This window comes from Protopterus annectens, chromosome 12.part0, assembly GCF_019279795.1.
Source record: "Protopterus annectens isolate FY-2018-M chromosome 12.part0, PAN1.0, whole genome shotgun sequence".
In the NCBI taxonomy this organism is placed as follows: domain Eukaryota; kingdom Metazoa; phylum Chordata; order Ceratodontiformes; family Protopteridae; genus Protopterus; species Protopterus annectens.
The window spans coordinates 1,475,236,901-1,475,250,487 of record NC_056746.1 but is presented as its reverse complement, the minus strand read 5'-3'; positions in this window follow the sequence as shown (position 1 = coordinate 1,475,250,487).

The following is a 13,587-nucleotide window of genomic DNA, read 5'->3' as shown; positions in this document are numbered from 1 at the left end:
CTGCGGGGTAGATGTCACCTGTTGTAGTTCCTTCTTTAAGGCAGCATCCTGGTGAGAATTCCTTGAGTTGCTCATTTTAACAAGTGAATATATCTCCAAGCTTTTTGACAGGAAATTATTTGTAAAACTTCACCAAAGTTTCTAATTATGTAAATTAGTCCTTTATCTATAAGATTTTATACTTTGAAGAAAAAAAAATATTTTTTTTCCTGTCTTATTTAACTAGTTATACAGAGCTCTAAAATACTGCTGCTTTCAGTTAACCATTCAGGCTCCACCCCCCAGGACACCAATACTTAATAGCAAGAAAGTGGGGAAATCATTTTTCCCTTTCTCAGTCTGTGCTCTGTTTGAAAGGTAACTATGAAACCATTGAAATGAAGGATTGCTCTTTCCTAAGAATGAAAGTTTATGTAAGAGTTCCTTATAGGAAAAGCTTTTGATAATTCTAGAATGATGGTAGAAACTAGGCTTCCAGCATTTCTATGAATATTGACTATATTAACAAAATTCAGCAAATTGGTAGTTGTGATATGAATATGATGAGGACAGAAGTCATGTTGGGTTGAAAACAGAAGCTAATTATCCATTAAAATAGTTCAGACATTGTGTATGAATACAGTTTTCTAATGTCAATTGGTCTACAGATTGAAAAGATCTGCATTGATGCTACATTTGTGCCATGTAATAATTAAGATTTTTTTTTACGGTGAGGGGACTTTATTTTTAAATATGAATCAATGCATCAGAATTGAGATGGATATGCAGTAGTCACAACTGCTATGTAAAGGTATTCAGTAAGTAGGTTGTCTGGGGTAGTTGTAGCAGACTTAAATTTTTTTGAGGTATTTTCAATGGTATTTATAGGAGCTGTTGGAAGGAAACATGTAGAAGTATGTTACTTGACTGAGTAGGGACATCAATAGCTTGAATAGTTGCCTGGCTGGTTAATGTCTGCACTGTCTGTAAAAAGTAGGCGTTAAGTTAGTTGGCTATGGTATCATTTTGTTTCTGTGTGTTTGGTATTGTCTGTGTAGCTTCTCCTGGATCTAACAGTTTATTGATTGAGACCCAGAACATTTCTGCATTTCTGCATTATAAGTGAGTATGTTTTGGTTGGTTGAGTAATAGGTTTTCTTATCACTGGTGATAAATTGTTTTGTTAGGTTTCTTATTTGTCTATATGCTAGTAAAGTAGGAGCTGTATTATTTTTTGTCCAGACATTCCATGCTTTGTCTCTGTGTTTCAGGAGTTGTTTAGTTGCTAAGTATAGCTATGAGCCAATATTAGCTTTGACTGGTTTTATTCTGGGGGGGTAATGTGTTTAGAATGGTTTACTATCAAAATGGTGAAGTGCGGTTGTGCATTTAGTCACATAGCTGACCCAAAACATTGAAAATGAAAACACTGCATTGTATTAAATGCTGAACGGAAAACACACTACATTCGACATTCAGCATGCCTGACTTCTGTTTTTGAATATAGGCACCTGCCACGCCCCCTGCAAATTATATATACAAACTCCGAGATCACAGTGCAATGAATAAAATGGTAAATTCCCCACTCCCCACTGTAGCAGCAATCTCCACCACAGTGCTGAATGCAGAATAACAAATGCAGCTTTATTTTCATTATTATGCTTTGTAAGACTTACTTTGGGCATTCATGAACCTTGGAACCATGATTTCGCCCGAACGGTATTCAAAGTACTGCAGTTCAACATTTTGAGAGTAAACCATTTAGAACACCTAGGAAGATTTTATTGAACTCATAGACAGCAGCATCTGTGTGGAGTTCTTAATGACTCAGTTTAGGAGATGCAGTGTATAAATAAATGTGTCTTCATTAAAAGTAGCAAGTTTTCTTAACAGATTGTAATGATGTATTTTGGAACAGTTGATTTGTTATCTTATGGTATAGAATAGATAGTTAAGTGATCACTTATGCTGTCTGTCATACTTCCATCTGTCATAGGTTCATAAGTAAGTGTTAGACTAGCTGAACTTGTGGGTCATTTTAAGTCTAGACAATTTCCCTTCCAATGGTAAGATGAGATATTTTATTTGGAGATGATGTTAGGATCCATTTGAGAGTTGATTGTCCAGCTGTGGCCTTGTTATATTTATTTATTTATTGGCATTTGTTTACTGGGAAAGTCCAGTAGGCCAAAATAACCCATTTTCAGTGGAGGCCCGGGGAGAAAAGATGCACAATGTAAGTTATTATAACAGTACATAAAATATATACAACAGTTAGTAGATACAAACAGTATGATAAAATAGAATGTACTATACAATATTAGAAAAGAGTGTGCAAACACATGATATGTACAGATTTGCATATGTATAACTTGCAATCAGTATAATAAAACAGACAGTACCATACAAGCTTGGAAAAGGGTGTGAAAACACATGATATGTACAGATTTGCATATGTATAACTTGCAATCAGTATAATAAAACAGACAGTACTATACAATCTTGGAAAAGGGTGTGCAAACACATGATATGTACAGATTTGTGTAGGTAAAGGTTACAAAGCAATTAAGTAATTGTATTATTATATAGTAAAGGCAATATAATAAAAAAATGGTAAATTGGCAATATTTTCTATGTGTTCAGAGAATATGAGCAGCACAGTAGTACAGGGAGTGATGGAGGTATAGAGAGATAGTGAGGCAAAGGTAGATAGCAAAGTGAAAGATAAATTATTTGTTTTGAGCGATGATAAAAGAAGGTTTGAAGAGGTGAAGATATAAATTAAGGTGGGAAACAACTTATGGATTATAGAGTCAGGTTATGGATGTACGAGAATTGAGACATCTGCATTGCCAAAGGGTGGAGAGGTGCTGCCACAAAGATGTTTTAAAGGACGAGATATTACTGGAGGTTCTGATAGCTAGCAGAAGAGAGTTCCAAAGCTTGGCAATAGAGAAGGAATAAAGCATGTCACCATCTGGGAGTTTAGGTTTGTCTACTTGCAGGAGAAGCTGATTTTCAGATCTAAGTGGTCTATTTGGATGAATGTGGGTTAGGATGGAAGAAAGGGCTGGGCAGTCTCAGAGTTTGTAGATAATTTTGTGTGCTATGAGTAGCTGTAGATAGGTTAGATGATGTGGAAGTTCAAGCCAGTTAAGTGTTTTTAGGGCAATACAGTGATGGCAAGAGTATTTTGCATTGGTTCCAAACTTAGCTACCTTGTAGCCAAGTTGACATCTAGATGATATCATTATAAGTTGGGTGACTGAGTACAGAGATACATTATTTATTGGATTTTCAGATTGTGTGGTTTCCCATTCTATTTTAACTTCACTCAATATTATAATTTCATGGAGGGATATTTTAGGAGGCCAAGAAGTGAATACCCTCCAGTGTTTTAGCAGAGTTACCTGGGGTTATGCATATACTTATGATTAATTAGTTTTAGCATGATTAACATGACTTCCAAATTAAGAGAATGTTGATAGGATATGGGGTAGTAGATGATGACAGCATGTTAATTGTGCAAATAGGACCAGAATACTAGTGTGAGGAATTATGAGATAAACATGGGGGGGATTTAAAAATGCCTACAAGTTTTTTTTTTTTCCCCATGTAGGCATTGCGCCTCACTGCTAACATGGCTGTGAACATTTTTACATTCAGTAAGTGCTGCTGAGCTGCACGCAAGAGCAAACCAACACAGAAACTTCTGTGGCATGCAAATCACCTCATAAGCAGGTGAATCACATGCAAATGAGGCAGGTAGAGTGATCCAGCAAGCAGATAGGCAGCTCCACAGACCTACTGTCAGTGTCCATAGTGTACATGGAAAAATTCCGTGTACAGGAATGTAGATAGACAAAAGGGGCTGTAAAAATGTAGATAGACAGACCTAAATGGCATACTATGTACAGATATGAGTGAAACTATCTGTGTGTCAGAAAAATTAAAGGAAATAAGTCAAATTAAATGTATTTATTTATTTTTAATAATGTGGGCATGTTTGTGTGATATGCCTCAGTGTGCAAACATGCTTTATAAAAAAAAAATGGAAAAAACAAAATTAATATTATGTGACAGAAATGTATTAGAGGACCCTGTGTGGAGTATCTGCAATGGTGCATTGGTGCTGTTGCTAACATGGTAAGGCTTTGAAGAATTCAGTTTCCAGGCTGTTAGGACAGATCCCTATGCAAATGAGGTGGAGTTACTTAATAGCATGAAGGAGTAATCATGTCCGGATATCCCCTCCGTGTAGGCAGAGAACTATGTCAGTGTGTTCAGAGAAGGTAGATGACATTAGGGCAGGGTGTGTTCAACAACCTATAAGCTTCTTTTAGCTTACCTGCACCTGTTTGCATTGCTCACCACCATGCTGAGCATGTGCTTTCAGGGGGAGGTGGGTGCACTAACTTCTAAGCTTTGTTTACTTATGGGGTGCATGTTTCACCATGTTTGCATGGTGCACTGCTATGCTGAGCGTGGAAATTTGTGAGGGTGAGTACTAAGTGCTAAGCTATTTTGACCTACCTGGTGTATGTTTGCAGGGTGAACTGCATTGCTGAGTGTATCCAAAAAGAAACTATATATTAATTTGTTTTTGACCCCTGTTTAACTTAAACTAGGGACATTAAATAATGGCAATGATATACTAGACAGGTGCAATGCATCATAGGTAGCCAATCACAGAGTCTGCACCTACAGCAGAGCACTATAAAGTATGCATACACCCTACAATCTGATTCTTCCCCCATACTCTGTACCACTGGAGTACACACTTGGGAATTTTAACTGAAAGAATGCTAGGGGCTGCTGCAAGTCTGCTGCATATGTATATGCTAGAAGATGAAGTCAGTGCTGATGCTGCTGCTGATGCTGACAGTAGGCCTAGACTGAGAAGGAGAAGAGTGTTCAGGCCCAGGATAACCTTCCAGGGGCTACATGAGCTGGAGATTGTAGAGTGCTACAGGGTGGACAGGGACATACTACAAGAACTCACTAAGCTTTGCCACCTTCAGCTCAGACCCAAAGCCAACAAAGCCAATCCAAGTGGAAACAAAGGCATGTGCAGCCCTTAAAATACTAGCTACAGGTACCTTCCAAAAACCAACTGGGGACATGATGGGGGTCAATCAGGCATCAGCATCCATGGTAATCCACCAGTTCCTGGATGCCGTGCTACTATATGTCAATGAGCACATTTCTTTTCTCTTCACCCCTGAGGTGAGGACCAATGCTTCTACCATGTAGCCCAGTACCCTGAGGTACTGGATGCCATAGACTGTACTCATGTACACATCAAGTCACCACCCGGTTAGGAGGGTGGAATCTACATCAACCGCAAGGGTTATCACTCCATCAACTGCCAGGTTGTGTGCGCTTTTCACTGCCTAATTTATTTTTCTTTCAACCTTTTGTTTTTCAAAAGACATTTTAAAGTAATTACCTAATTTAAACCAGGAGGCTTATCTGCTCTTAACTCTCACTGCCAAAGTGTTTCATTTTGTTCAACTACACTCCTGTGATTACCCCCTCTAAGATCCTTGGGTACCTGTTCCAAATTGGAAAATAAAAACATTCTACTCTGTTTACTCACAAATGTATGTTTAAATAGGACATTATTCTGGGCCTTAACATTAATAGAATATAAATGTTCCTTAACAAAACAGTGTCATGCTTAGCAGGAGCAGGACCATGGCCTCGGCCAATACCTGATGGACCTGTGAAAAGATGAGGGTGAGGTAATGTCAGTACCAATGCATGTTGCAGCACAACAAGTTAATACATCCATATATCTCACATTTACAGTAGCTACTGTGTTACTTGTTGTAATGGTCACATTCTGAGTTTGAGAGTACAACTGCGGTTAAACCCTCCACCCCAAAGAACAAATACCGGGCACCCACATAAAAGTATGTACAGCCTGACACATTGACTGCTACAGTATTACAATGCTGATAACAGTAAGCCTGCCTGCATGCTCCTCTGCTGTGGAAACTGTGGCACGCACCTGCATGATGTATGGTGTGATGGATGGCTGGGAGCTGTCATGTCTGCCTCGGTTCACTAGGCATTCCTCAGTGGCTGAGAGGGGTTGTTCCACTGCAGGCTTTCCAACGATGATGGCACAATCCCTCGCTACATCTGCTGCCCTTCATTGTGCAGCATTGACCATGTCCATTGTGCAGTGTCAAACCTGCTCATATATCCTTCCTGATGGCCTGCGCCATTCAATGGCACTGTTTTGCCTCCCACTAGATAGTTGGATGTAAAGATCTTGCTTTAATCCTTCCAGTGTAATTTCATTTCTGCATCAGAGAAAGGTCCATGGCATCTAGGGTACATGATTCCTGTTAGAAAACAAAAGGGCAACATGTACAGGATCACATATGTGGAAGTACACTATGTAGAGATATAGCAAGGATAAAATGGCTGGCACTAACCACTCCTTGCTCACACATGTCATACTCCACAGTGTGCAAACATACTAAGTGTGAGGATACAACTGAGACAGTGGCAATAGTCAGGTATTCCCATGTGTGCCATGACAGATACTGCTATACGATCATGCACCTAACACTTGAGTCTACTGTGGTGTGTCCCCCACAGGCAACTCCCCGATAATATGTCATTAGAACAGTGCCACACAAATAGAAATGTGCTATTATATCCACTATAAAGGAACAGTCCAACGACACCAGTCTGCCACAATGACAAATGACACTGCACCCTTGATGTCTTGTACATCCTGTGTAGATGTAAAACAGCAGGAGATCAATGGCATGTCATTATCACAGGTCTAAGAAAGGCTTAATGCTGTAATCCCTATTCCCTGTAAGTCTATCAACCCATCTGTATCCTGCTGTACACAACATCAGTTACATACTTGATGGAGTTGTTGATATGTGGTGATAGTAAAGTTTTCACAAAGGGGTGCTCTGTGTGAGGAAAGTCTCAAACAGAATGGTTCCCCATAGCCAGCTGTTTGCCTTTTAAACATGCTTGTTAGCAGGTGATAGACTATAAGCCAATCTGTGGGTCTAAATGCTAATTGCAGACAACACAGCTGATTTGCACTATCATCAACCAATGACATGGAACCACTGTACAATATATAAGGCCTTCATGTAGATTAGGTCCCCTTTCTGATATGTTGTGCTTGACATTACTGGGGTATGGAGACTACATCATCACAGAGGGTAGGTCTGTAGCAGAAACCTTTACATAGAGATGTGTGTGGTGCAGGTTGTAGCTGCTGCTACAGGTAATGGACATAGGCAGAGAGTGAACAGTTTGGAGGGCAGCATTCTGTAGGAGTAACTGTGGGAGTTGTGTCAGCCTTGTTGTAGAGGCAGAGGTAGAGTGAGGCTACCCTTTCTTTTCCAATTAAGGCATATGTTTAATATAAGTATGTTAGTTAACAGTATCACTAACAGAGTACTGGACAACATGTTTGGTGTGTCCTGGAATAATATGGGGTATAAAGATAAGAAGATGTCCACCATTTGGGCAACTACCAGGTCATGTGTTATAGTCTGGTAGTAATTTACAGTTTGTATGAGGGCAGGTCTTGTTACAAGTAGTAACTGCCAACATGTATGTTAGCTGTGCAGCTGTGATAATCTACACAGTGAGTTTGGAAGGATTGTCTTGTGCACTTATATCAGTGGACCTCATTTGCGGTATCTGCATTGGCATTCTCTGTGAATGCATATTAATGCATGACGTGACACTTTATGCACATATAGTTTTGCTATAGGGCTATGTGAAGTGTATTCCTACCTGCAGGCCTGTGACTTCCACCAGTGAAAAACCGACATGTCATTTGAAATGCATTGTGTGGATAAAGAGTGCATGACTCAGTCATTAATTGCTGTCTTCACAATACTGTACTTTCACTTCTACACACCACTAAATTTGAACCCATGACTGTGTGTGGGAAAATGCACTCTTTGGGAGGTGATTAACAGACTGAGCTACTGAGTCATTGCTACAGGAAGTGTATTTGTAAGATAAATGTGCACATATACAGGCTGTGACATGCAGTTTCTACATCCATCAGTATGTGGAAGAAACAAAAGGCTCACATAGTACCTCGTGTGACTTTAGGTGAAGAGAAAATGTAGCTCCCTTAGCTTGTGTGACGGTATTACACTGCAATAACTGCAATAGCTGTAGTAGTGCAACACACCTCCAGCTGATGTATTCCTGTTTAAACACTCAGAGAGTCCAACTACAAACTGTAATGTAGATCAGTGTTAAAGTAAACACAAAACTGCAAGTCTAATAAATAAAAAACTTATACTGAAGGAACAAACACAATATGTACATGGCTTTATCATCACCTGTACTCACCCTTTTTAACAAACTATATTAGACTCATACTAGACAGGTTCTCACTGTCTCTCTCCAGGGACATCCACCCCAACCCTGGCTCTACCAATGTCACACCCAATTCTCATCTCCATCTACCACATTCCCCCACCCCCAAGAATATTTGTTTTATTACAATCAATGTCCAAAGCCTTAGAAATAAAATTCCCATCCTCCACACTTGGCTGTCCCATAACCAACCTGACATTGTTGCCATCACAGAGACCTGGCTTAATTCTAATATAAAAATAATGAAATTCTCCCACCAGGCTACCAAATGCTACGCTCTGACAGACCTAACAAAAAAGGTGGCGGAGTAGCTATACTCTACTCTTCTTCCTACACTGTTATTCCCCATACCAATCCCATTCCTAAATTTGCCAATTCTAAACTCTGTATTGCCCTCCTTAAACTCAACAAACACAAATCCATATGCATTGCTGTCCTTTATATTCCTCCAGGCAACAACATCCCTATACTTGAAGACATACTCTCCTGGTTTTCAACTAACATCAAAAATGAAACAGTTATTTTAGGTGAAGTAAACATAAACTGAGCCATGATACACAGTGAATCCCCCTCCCTAAATATCAACCTCTACAACTACACCCAATTAATAAACTCTCCTACCAGGCCAATCAAAGGTGAAACCACTGATACCATCACTGACTGGACCTTAGTGTCTCATCCTAACCTTATCTTACATACTGGCACCTTTTCTGACCTACTATCAGCAACCATCAGCCTGCATTTGTTGACTTTTACTCCTCTCCCCTCAAAAGATACACCACTATATACAATCTTGGAACCTCTCCAATTTCAACCCACAAATATTCATAGACTGCCTAAAAGTAACAGATTGGTCACCCTTAAAAACCTTGCCTCTCGACAATGTCATTGATTACTTTAATAAAACCTTCCTGAACCTTCTTAACAACCTTGCTCCACTAAAAACTAAAAGAGTTAAAACTTCATCATCCCCTTGGTTAACCAAAGAAACTAAATAAATCATGCACCTAAGAGACAAAAATTGGAAACTTTACCACAAAACTAAATTACCCCATGTCCTAACAGAAGTCAAACAAATCTGTAACACTGCAAAAAAGCTAATAATCAGGGATCAAAAATCATACTACAATGAACTTTAATCAGAAAACTTATCCAACCCAAAACAATTCTGGGACTCTATCTCCTCCCTTCTCCACCTAGGCAATAAGGATACTCCATCCCCTAACCTAAACCTTACTGATCTAGAAAATGCCTCTAACTTCAATACCTTCTTCATAGAAACCATAGCTAAACTCACCACCAGCTTTTCTAACCCCTCTCAACCTCCTCCCCCAACCAACCCCTCTACATCTCCACACAATCTGACTACCCCTACTCCTACTTTTAGCTTCTCTCCTGTCTCTATAAACAAAATAAAGAAGCTCCTCCTTCACCTCAAACCATGCTCCTCTCCCCCAAATAACCTACCCACAACTTTCCTCAAATTGTCTGCAGACAACATTGCCGATCCCATCTCTATCTTAATAAACCATTCTATACTAGAATCATATGTCCCCCACAATGGAGACACGCCTTTATCATTCCACTCCATAAAGGAGGCAAAAACACTGACACTTCTAATTTTCGGCCCATAGCCATCCTATCCCCACTATCAGAAATCATGGAGAAATGTATTCAGTCCCAAGTTATGTCCTATACAACCCAAAACAACCTACTAACCCTTACACAATGTGGTTTCTGTTCTGGGAATAGTACCATCGCTGCCCTCCTCTCCTTTCTAAACTCCATAAACCTTGCTCGCAACTCTGGCAAAATAGTTTCTACTCTGTTCCTCGACCTCTCAAAAGCCTTTGATACCATTTATTACCCCTTACTATTATCCTAACTGTCCTCTCTCAACCGCTTCCCCACTACCATCACCTGGTTCACCAGTTACCTCTTTGAAAGACAGCAAGCCGTCAAATGGAAAAACTCACTCTCTTCCTTTCTACCCACCCCTATTGGAGTTCCCCAGGGTTCCATCAGTTTTAACATCTTCATTAAAAACTTCCACCAGTCTCTCTCCAATGCCACACTAATTCAATATGCTGATGATTCGACCATTATTTGTACAGCAGACAGCCCCCTCAGAGATTAGTTAGCTTTCTCTAATACCGAATCATGGATGCATAGCCATCACTTTGCCTTAAATGCCAATAAAACAAAGTTAATGATCTTCTCCCCATCCAAAAACACCAATATAGATAAAAACTCTTTTACAGTGACTGCTCAGAATAACAGCCCAATAGAAATAGTATCACATAGCAAACTGCTCGGTGTCATAATTGATGAAAATCTAAAGTATGACATCCATATCCAAACTAATATAAAAAAACTCACCAAAAACTAGGTCTCCTGTATAGACACAATCATTGCCTTGCCCCCCCCCCATACCAGACACACCCTTACCTCTACTTACATTCTTCCCTCTCTTATGTATGGTGCTCCCCTATTCACTAATTTTCAGCTAGGCTTACAGGCCAAGTTGAAAGCCTGTTACAATAAAATCTCCAAATTTGCCACCAACTCCAGAAACTCATCACATCACTGTCTCTCTCTCTCTCTCCACTCCCTGAAATGGCTTGGACTTCCTAGCTACCTCAAACTCCTTAGACTTACTACTACTCACAAGTTCATATTCAAACTTTCTAGTTGTCCTCCTCTGTCCACCTCTTTAACCACCTACAGTCCCAACCGCTCTCTAAGATCAGAAAACCACAATCTTCTACACATATATAAGCCTCGTTGAACCCCCTAGCCACCTATTATTATCCTGCTTCCTAGCTAAGCTCTGGAATTCTCTCCTAACCACCCTTCAAAATACTCAGAGCCACTTAAACTTCAAAACTCTTCCCCAATCACACCTCCTTTCAAAGTGGGAATGTTCCTGTACCCCTACCACATAAACTCTTTAACACCATCTCCCATGTACTGTATACCTCAACCTTCTATCACTGTGCTCTCTTACCCTTTGCTTTTACTTCCTCTCCTACCCTATACCTAATAAACTTCCCCCCAACCCACTTCCTTTCTCCACTATATACCACCCTTTACCTCTCCCACCCCACCTTCTTCTCGCTGTCCTCTCCTCATATTTCTAACCTCCAAAAAAAAATAAAAAAATAAAAAAGCTTGTTTTTTATCTGTACATAAATGTTTTACTTACATGTTTTTTATCTGAAATGCCTGTACTTTTAATATGTTTAGACTACATGAATCTCACTTTGAAAATCATTACCTAGGATTTGAAATGTTATGACTTTTCTTTAACAAATTGTATATTATCTCTGTATTTTTCACTGTTCTACAACTTTATTTACTTTTGTATAACTATTGTACAATTGTCTATATCCTGTGGAGCTTTTCTCCCCGGGTCTCCACTGAAAACAGCCACTTCCAGGTCCAGTGGATTATCCTGATCATCAAACTGTAATAAATAAATAAATAATACATAAATGTATGTGTGCACCAGGGTCCCAGTTGAACATGTATTTTGCCATTAATGCCTTAGCATGTTGTTGCTGAAGGGCACATTTACCTGCTATCACAGGCCTCACTTACACCCATTATTATGTCTTTAGCTTTCTAGTGGTTAGTATTGCACCAGAGTCCAAGGTACATTATCATTTTTTCCATGGTGCTGCGGTAGCATTGTCGCCTCACAGCAAGACATTGTCATGTTAGATTCTCAGCTAGAGCGTCTTCTGTGTGGAGGCATGCGTGAATGGACGTGTCTTTGTTGAAGGTTGTGCATCAGGGCTGGTAACTCGGTAAAAATCCACTACCAAACATTAGCGGACTGTGGCAACCCCTAACCGGGATAAGTCAAAAGACACAACAATAACAACATTGCTATTTAATCAAGATTGTGAGGCATGGCATGCAACTTTGCTGAAACACACTTAATGACTGCAACTGGCGATTACTATGTTTTGTTTAAAACACCTGATTTAATTAAGAGTTGTGTGGTCTGGCAGGTTAATGCAGTAGTCTGCAGATTAGATGGTCTTGGGTTTGATACATGGGACAGGTGCTTATTTTGTAAGTGTGTATTACAAGTTTAAAAACACATATAATCAATATAGATCTATTTAGCTGAGCTTAGGGAAACTGCTCAACATGACGCATCATGCAGCAACTCAATAAAAAATATAAAGGAAAGAAAAATGGAAAGATAGGAAAGTGGTGAAATGGGGTGCAAGCAGGGGAAAAACATAGTGAAAGTCAGGTAGGGACATACATGAATGGTGTAAGGAAGACCCATAGCTATCCATTTCATGTACAGAAACAACTGTGTACTTTGACAGAATTTGTACATGACTTTGAACTCTGACCCCCAGAGAGGGGGGTGAGGACAACATAACTGTGCTGTCAAGCCAATTGGACCAAATTACGTGTGTCCAGTGGACAAGTGTGTGAAATGGAGAATTTTTTTTTTTAAGGTGAGAGTAGAATGTAGGGGAAGGGACATTGGTACATGTGGGTGAGGTAACTTAGATAGGTGAGGATGCATTTGCCAGAAGGCCAAGACAGACAAGACAGCAGACAGGGGGTAGTGTGTGACACATGAGTGGGGTGAACATCTTGGATAGGGAGGGTGTTATGGAATACAAGTCCCATGTCCCTCTAGATAGCAGCAGCATGACTCACATACCCACCAATGGGACTATTGCACTGCTGCTTCACTGCCCCGAGGGTGCTAGTGCTGGAGGCTGGGTACCAGGGTGAGGTTGACCCACCAGCTTGGCCAACATGCCCTCAATCCAGTGCAGGTGGCAGTCAAACCCACGGTAGACTATCCCGCACACCAAGACTTGCAGCTCATCCTGGGCGACAACACCTCCTCCACCACCGATCCCACATGGAGACAGGCCCTGGCCCATGGGGTGGTACTACACGATGCTGCAGGTAGTGCAGGAGCAGCAGAGAGGGCACCACTGGTCTGGTGCCATATCCAGTTGAGGCAAGGTAGGCAGATAACCCGGAACCAGCCTACCTTGATGTATTGTGGTAAATGAGGTGCAGCAATAAGTTATGGTTAGTAATAACCAAAACATTGTTAGTATCAACAGAACAGAACATCATTTTAATTAATCCAAATACATATTAATGTATATTATGTGTAATACAACAGTAAATAACATAGCAGTCAGTATTTATTTATTTATTTATTTATTTATTGCA